Source organism: Solanum pennellii, chromosome 10, assembly GCF_001406875.1.
Source record: "Solanum pennellii chromosome 10, SPENNV200".
NCBI lineage: Eukaryota > Viridiplantae > Streptophyta > Magnoliopsida > Solanales > Solanaceae > Solanum > Solanum pennellii.
In genome coordinates, this window is record NC_028646.1 from 63,989,248 (window position 1) to 63,996,903 (window position 7,656).

At 33.6% G+C, this 7,656-nt stretch overlaps 1 pseudogene; it reads right to left on the reverse strand.

The window, feature by feature from the left end:
• Window positions 1-212: 212 nt before the first annotated feature.
• LOC107001485 lies at window positions 213-4,415 on the reverse strand (annotated as a pseudogene).
• Window positions 4,416-7,656: the final 3,241 nt, after the last annotated feature.

Here is a 7,656-nt window from a genome sequence, read left to right on the forward strand (position 1 = left end):
GCTGGCAGCAGTGTTTCCACAGTGCTGAAAATTTAAAAATAAAATTTGCTGTTATGCTGAAAATGATAAACAGAGCCCATCACAATTAAAGAAAGATGAGAAGTGCAGATATTCAAAAATGAATCACAACTCTATAGTAACTAGCTATAAAGAAAATAAATAAAAAAAGTCAGGTATAGTGTTACTAAGTTGTTCAGCTGAAAAGGCAACGGTCATTCAATAGAAACGGATGATGTTGTAGGTGGGACATGTGATTGCTGAGCAAGGAAGAGTTCTTTCATATTCATTATATTATTCATTTTATCTTCTATGGTAGACAAGCGATCATTCAAATATTTGTTTTCCTCATTCATGGATTCGTTTTCTTCGTTCAAGGATTTGGTATCCTCTCGAGTTGAACGTAGCGCAGCCAATAATTCAGCCTTAGAAGAAGTTCCACCTTTCAAGTCTTTTGCTTTTACTCCACCCCCTAACCCAAATACATGGCTACGAGTTTGAGGTCCACAACAGTTTTCAACAATCTCTATAATAGGTAGAGATGGATCTGCTTGAACCATTTCTTCGAGTTGAACCTACAAAATATATTAAAGAACATTTTCTATCATAACAAATCGATTTCAAGTAATTAATATATTAAATTTACTATACACACATGTTTTTCAATTGTTTCATGTTCTAAAGCTTGTTATCTTTCTTACGAGTCTCAAATAAAATAGTCGCCAGATCTGGTGGATTGGCATCTTTCCCTCCCTTTACATCAAAGTCAAACATGTCAAATAATACTCCTTATAAGAATCTATTTCGAAAAAAATAATTTTATGATAATACCTTTTTATAGATAATCTCTCTAATAGGATTGCTACCAATATGATGAAGCATCTTCAACTTAGCTCAATTTGTTGCATTCCTGCAGCTTCTTGCCTGTATTTGTTCAACAATAAGTTTCTTGCCTATACTTTTTCAACAAATAATTTCATTCTAGCATGATAAACATATAAAACGGATGTGGTTTCCTATAATGTTCAGTAGACGAGCAAAGTAGGGAAAGAAAACTACAAAAAGGAGAAAATAGCAAAGTAGACTATTAATTCAGTAGGCATACCTGAAAACTTTCAGAAGAAAAATGCTCCTTTACTAACCATTCCCATTCTTTTTGTCTACTCCCGTTGGGACATTCTTAAGAGACTGTTGGATTGGCTTGTCCTTCACATATTTTGAATGCAAGTGTCCCCTCCATTTGTTCCATAACTCATTCATCCATCCCAAGATATGATCACGATGATCGTTCATATCAACACACTCAAATTTATGCTACAACAATTGAAACATGAGTTGAGTTATTATCTCCAAGCTTGATCTCTGCTTATGAAGATTTTTCCCCAAATTATAAAAACACTCTAAGCTACTTGATTATAGATTCTCTATCGATTACAATCTATTATCGATACTAGCTACTGTAGATAGAGTTCTAAATAAGAAACATTATCTATCTGGAAAATAACACATGACATATCAGGTAGCACTAAATAATATGTCGTGTGTATATTTACTACCTCAATGGCTGCCCACATATGATTCAACTTTTCATGCTTAATATCATGCCACGATGATACTCCTAAGGGACAAATATTACAATCACAAACAGTTTTTTCCAAATGCCTCGAAAATAGATTGCTATTTTTTCCAACCGTTCGATTATTATAAAATGTTACTTTCAACTTTTGTCCAATTTCAAGTGAAGAAACTTCTTTGCACTTGTTGCTTCCTCGAACTTCTTTTATCTTTGTTGGATTAGATGAATCTACATTGCATAATTAGTATAAACTACATCAATTAAAAATAATTCTGAAATGTAATATATATGAATTTAAGATATCATACCTTTTTCAGTTGTTTGAGAGTGCTTCATATCTTGATCAATAGATGGAGACAATGAAACATTGGTCTGCATATCGTCTTTATCAAGAACAATTCTTTTCATTTTTTGCATTTCTTGACTAGAGAGAAGGTAGAACTCGATTTTGTTCTTTTAGAAGGAGTTTGCATATGTTGATTAGCACAAACATCACTCTTGTTATAAGATCCCACCTCAGATTCAGAAAATCCTGAAGATGAGCTCAAAGATTCAGATCTTTTTTCTAGTCCCTTTTTTTAGCTGCTGGACGCACTGAAAGGAAAATAAGAGTTTATCAAAAAATTGAAAACATAACAGATGTGCAAAACATACATAATTGAAAAAATCTTACTTGTTTCAACTCCTTGGTTTCATGTCTCATCTGGAATAGCAGATGCAGAAAATGGTTTTAGTGGTAATGATGCTACGAGTCGTATGTTTTTTCTTCTGATGCGTTTCAGAAGACCTCTAGTACTACCGGTGATGACTTAATATTAAATAGAAAATTTGTGAAATCAATTAACCTTATTAATTCTGGAATAACCTCCCCACCTTCCACCCTAATAAGATAAAGGTGGAAAACGAGAATGAGTGTAGACATTTCTCTCAGCAAAGATAGTTGAAATGTACACTTGGAAAAGCTTATAAGCTCAAATATATTGGTATTTTATATAGGAAACTGCAGCAGGCAATGTAACTACTGTCGTAATGCATAAAAAACTTTATAGATACAATACATTTGTTTCCGAGTCTCGTTTCCTCTACTTAACCATGTTGATTTTAGCAAAGTGTGAACGGAAAAAGAAAAGAGAGAATATGAAAGTGAGGGAACCAATTAGTAGGGAAAATGAAAAGTCATTTGCAAAGTGCAAATAAAAAGTCATTTCACCCATATTATCGGCAAAAGAAAGGGAAATTTTTGTCCAGATATTTGGAAACACTTTCTTTACTTCATAAAGAGCTAAGAATAAGGTGCGCCCTCGCGTCGTCGTCGTCGCTCGCTCGGCCTTGGCTTTTTATTTGGATTTGACAAATGATGTGATTGATTGATAATTTTTTTGCACAAAATTTATTTATTAATCTTATCTCTTATAAATTAATTCAGGACGTTAGTTAATTAGTTAATTAACAGAATTAATTCGCGTATAACGGTAATGTTTTGAAAAGTCGTTATTCTTTCGGAAAAGTCGTTACTTTCCAAAAATCCGTTACTTTACCCACAGACACATTTTCCGAAAAGTTATTATGTTTTCCAAAAGACACAACTTTCTGGATAAAAAGGTTCTTAAAAGATTTCTCTAAACAGACACATTTATTGCTTAAAATGGCTATAAAAGGAAGTCATTTTTCGTTTTTCAAATACTGAAAATTTTTCCTTCTTTGGATATATCTTCTCTCAAAACCAAAGTGTCGATCGACTGAATCTGTGTGGCTTGTTGCTGATCTTAAGTTCGCTAAAGTTAAAGAAATTTGAGGTACCGCTATTTCTTTAAGAGGATTAATCCATTTTATCTTGGGAGAAATTAATCCATAACCTCGGGTACAGTAAGGGCATTAAATTTCTTAAGGAGACACAATATTTCTATGGACTCGGATTATTTTGTTTTCTATCTACCTCATGTTATTTCTGTTTCTATTTTTCTAACCTTATAAGTACAGGTTGATAGCAAGCTTAAGAAATTTAATAAGTTTCTGTATTTGAGGTTTCTGGAGATTAAAATATTTATGGTTTTTTCCTCTATTTGAATTTTTAAAATTCATTTGATTAACGGTTAAAAGAACATAAAAAATTTATCCTCAAATCAGAAACAATTAGTGTAAAGATTTGTTCTTTACTGTTTGAATTTCAAATACTAAAATTATCTGCCATTTGTGATAGGAAAAAAAAAAGACTAATTCAAGTCAAGTGAAAGCTCAAACAGTGAGTGCTGCAACAACATCGTTTGCACGGAATCGTTCAACTGCTGCCTTAGCACCGGCTGAGAAACCTGCAAAGTTTTCTGGAGTCGACTTCAAGAGTTGGCAGCAGAAGTGTTCTTCTATCACACTACAGTGAGTCTGCAGAGGTTTATTAATGAGAATGTTCCTGTTATTTCGGATGATACTCCGCCTGAAGAATGATTCTTGGTAACAGAAGCATGGACACACTCAGATTTTTTGTGTAAAAATTATATTCTTAATGGACTCTAAGATGATCTGTACAATGTGTACAACAATGTCAAAACCTCAAAAGAACTATGGGATGCTTTAGAAAAGAAGTACAAAACAGAAGAAGCCGAAATGAAAAAGTTTATTGTGGCAAAGTTTCTGGACTATAAGATGATAGACAGTAAGACCGTCGTCACCCAAGTTCAAGAACTGCAGGTCATAATCCATGACCTCCTTGCTGAAGGTATAAATTTATTTAATGAATATGTTTGAAATATTATGTTTTTTCTTAATACTCACATAATCTTTAATGTAGGATTGATTGTGAATGATGTCTTTCAAGTGACTGCTATTATTGAGAAGTTACCTCCATTGTGGAAGGACTTCAAAAACTACTTGAAACATAAACTCAAGGAGATGACTGTTGAAGATCTCATAGTAAGGTTGAGAATTGAAGAGTATAATAAGGCTGCAGAAAAGAGGTCACAAGGTAATTTAGCAATATTTGGAGTAAATATTGTTGAAGAAGATCCCACAAAATTAAAGAAAAGAAAGAAAGCATTTGGTCCAAAAAGCAATCCTCCTATGAAGAAATTCAATGGAAGCTGCTTCAATTGTGGTAAAAGTGGTCATAGGGCTACTGACTGTCGGGTTCCTAAGAAGGACAAGAAAAAGAAGGATCAAGAAAACTTGGCTGAATCCAAAGGAGAAATGGACGATCTCTGTGCAATGCTTTCAGAATGTAACTTGATTAGAAATCCAAGAGAATAGTTGATAGATTCTTGTGTATCATTCCATGTTTATGCAATTATTTTTATCATATACTCCAGCACCTACAGATGATAAGTTGTTTATGGCAAACTCCGTTGTTGCAAAGGTGGAAGGAACTGACAAGGTCCTATTAATGATGACATCAGGCAAGGTGGTAACTTTGAACAAGGTCTCGTATGTTCCAAAATTGAGAAAGAATTTAGTTTTAATTCCAAATAAAACTAAGAATGAATTCAAATGTGTATTTGTTTCTAATAAAGTAGTAGTAAGTAAGAATGATATGTATGTAGGAAAAGGCTACCTTAGTGATGGCCTTTTTAAACTCAATGTAATTGCAGTGATATGAATAAAGACTCTGTTTCTTCTTACTTGCCTGAGTCTAAACGTTTATGGAATGAACGTTTGGGACATGTTAATAACAAAATCTTTCGCAAACTGATTAACTTAAATGTGTTGCCAAAATTTGAGTGCAATAAATCAAAATGTCAAATTTGCGTTGAATCTAAGTATGCTAAGCATCCTTATAAATTTGTTGAAAGGAATTCAAATCCTTTAGAACTAATCCACACAAATATTTGTTACATGAAGTCAACACCATCACGTGGTGGGAAAATGTATTTCATAACTTTTATTGACGATTGCACTAGATATTGTCATGTATATATGCTAAATGGTAAGGATGAAGCAATATATGCATTTAGCCAATATAAAACTGAAATTGAAAATCAATTGGATAAAAAGACCAAAATGATCAGAAGTGATAGGGGCGGAGAATATGAATCTCCATTTGCAGAAATATGTTTAGAAAATGGAATAATCCATCAAACTACTACTCTGTACACTCCTCAATCTGATGGTATTGAATAAAGGAAAAAACTGAACTTTAAAAGAAATATTGAATGCATTACTTATAAGTTCAGGTTTACCACAGAACTTGTGACGGGAAGCGATCCTTACAGCAAATCGAATATTCAATAGAGTGCCTCACTCAAAGACACATGTTGTTCCATATGATAAATGGAAAGGTAGAAAACCCAACTTGAAATATTTTAAAGTTAAAGGGTGTCTGGGCCTAAGACAGTGGATTGTGTGTTCATTGGATATGCCACAAACAGTAAGGCATGTAGATTTTTGGTTCATTAGTCCGAACATTTTGATATTCATGACAGTATAGTAATGGAATCACATACTGCTAAATTTTTGAACATATCTATCCGTATAAAACTAGACTTGAGTCATATAGCGGAGGGTCTAAACAACCCCGAGAATAACCAAAAAAGAATGAAACCAATGAAGAGATTCCAAGGCGTAGTAAACGTCAGAGGACAACTACTTAATTTGGATTTGATTTTTTAACATTCCTTCTTGAAAGTGAGCTTCAAACATTCAAGGAAGCAATGTTGTCTTGCGACTCAATTTATTGGAAGGAGGCTGTCAATAGTGAAATTGAATCAACCCTAAGCAATCATATTTGGGAGTTGGTTGATCTTCCTCCAGGAAACAAACCCTTGGGTTCAAAATGGATCTTTAGAAGGAAGATGAAAGATGATGGAACTATTGACAAATATAAAGCAAGACTTGTTGTCAAAGGCTTTAGACAAAAAGAAGGTCTTGATTATTTTGACACATACTCTCCAATGACTAGGATTACATCAATTCGGATGTTAATTTCTCTAGCCGCAGTATACGGTCTTGAAATCCATCAAATAAATGTAAAAATCGCCTTCTTAAATAGAAAGCTGGAAGAAGTAAATTTACATGGAACAGCCTGAGGGTTTTGTAGTTCTTGGTAAAGAAAAGAAACCGTGTAAACTTATTAAGCCACTTTATAGACTAAAACAAGAATCGAAGCAATGACATGCAAAGTTTGATCAAACCATGTTGTCAAATGGATTTAAGATCAATGAATATGACAAATGTGTTTACATTAAAGATAATCCAAATCAGGAAGTCATTGTATGTCTATATGTGGATGACATGTTGATAATGAGCAAGGAAATTGCCAATATAAAAGCTAGTAAGCGTATGCTCGCTAGTAAGTTTGATATGAAAGATCTAGGAGTTTTGATGTGATATTGGGAATTAATATTCACAAAACTCCTAATGGTCTAGCATTGTCTCAAACTCATTATATTCAAAAGGTACTTGAAAAATTCAAATATTTTAATTTCAAAAGGGCAAAGACTCCAATTGATGTGAACCTTTATCTTGCAAAGAATAAAGGTGAAAGTCAGTCTCAAAATGACTATGCCAACGTATTGGAAAGTTTGATGTATGTCATGAATTGTAGACGATTAGACATAGCTTGCGCTATTAGTAAACTGAGTCGATACACAAGTAATCCCAATCAAAAGCATTGGTTGGTAATGAAGAGAATTTTGGGATACTTAGATGACACTCAAAACTATGCTATGCATTACAAAAAATATCCAACAGTTCTTGAAGGATATAGTGATGCAAATTGGATTATTGGGTCAACTGAAACAATATCCACAAGTGGATATGTTTTTACTATTGGTGGAGGAGAAATATCTTGGAAATCATCCAAACGAACATGTGTAGCTCGCTCTACAATGGAGTCTGAGTTCATCACCTTAGACAAGGTAGGTGAAGAAGGTGAATGGCTCCGGAATTTCTTAGAAGATATTCCGTTTTGGCCCAAATCAATGGCCTCTATATGCATAAACTGTGATAGTCAAGTTGCAATAGTAAGGGCTGAAAGCATTATGTATAACGGCAAGTCTCGTCACATAAGACGAAGACATAACTCTATGAGACGACTACTCTCTAGTGGAACTATGACAATTGACTATGTGAAGTCAAAATATAATGTGTCCGATCCT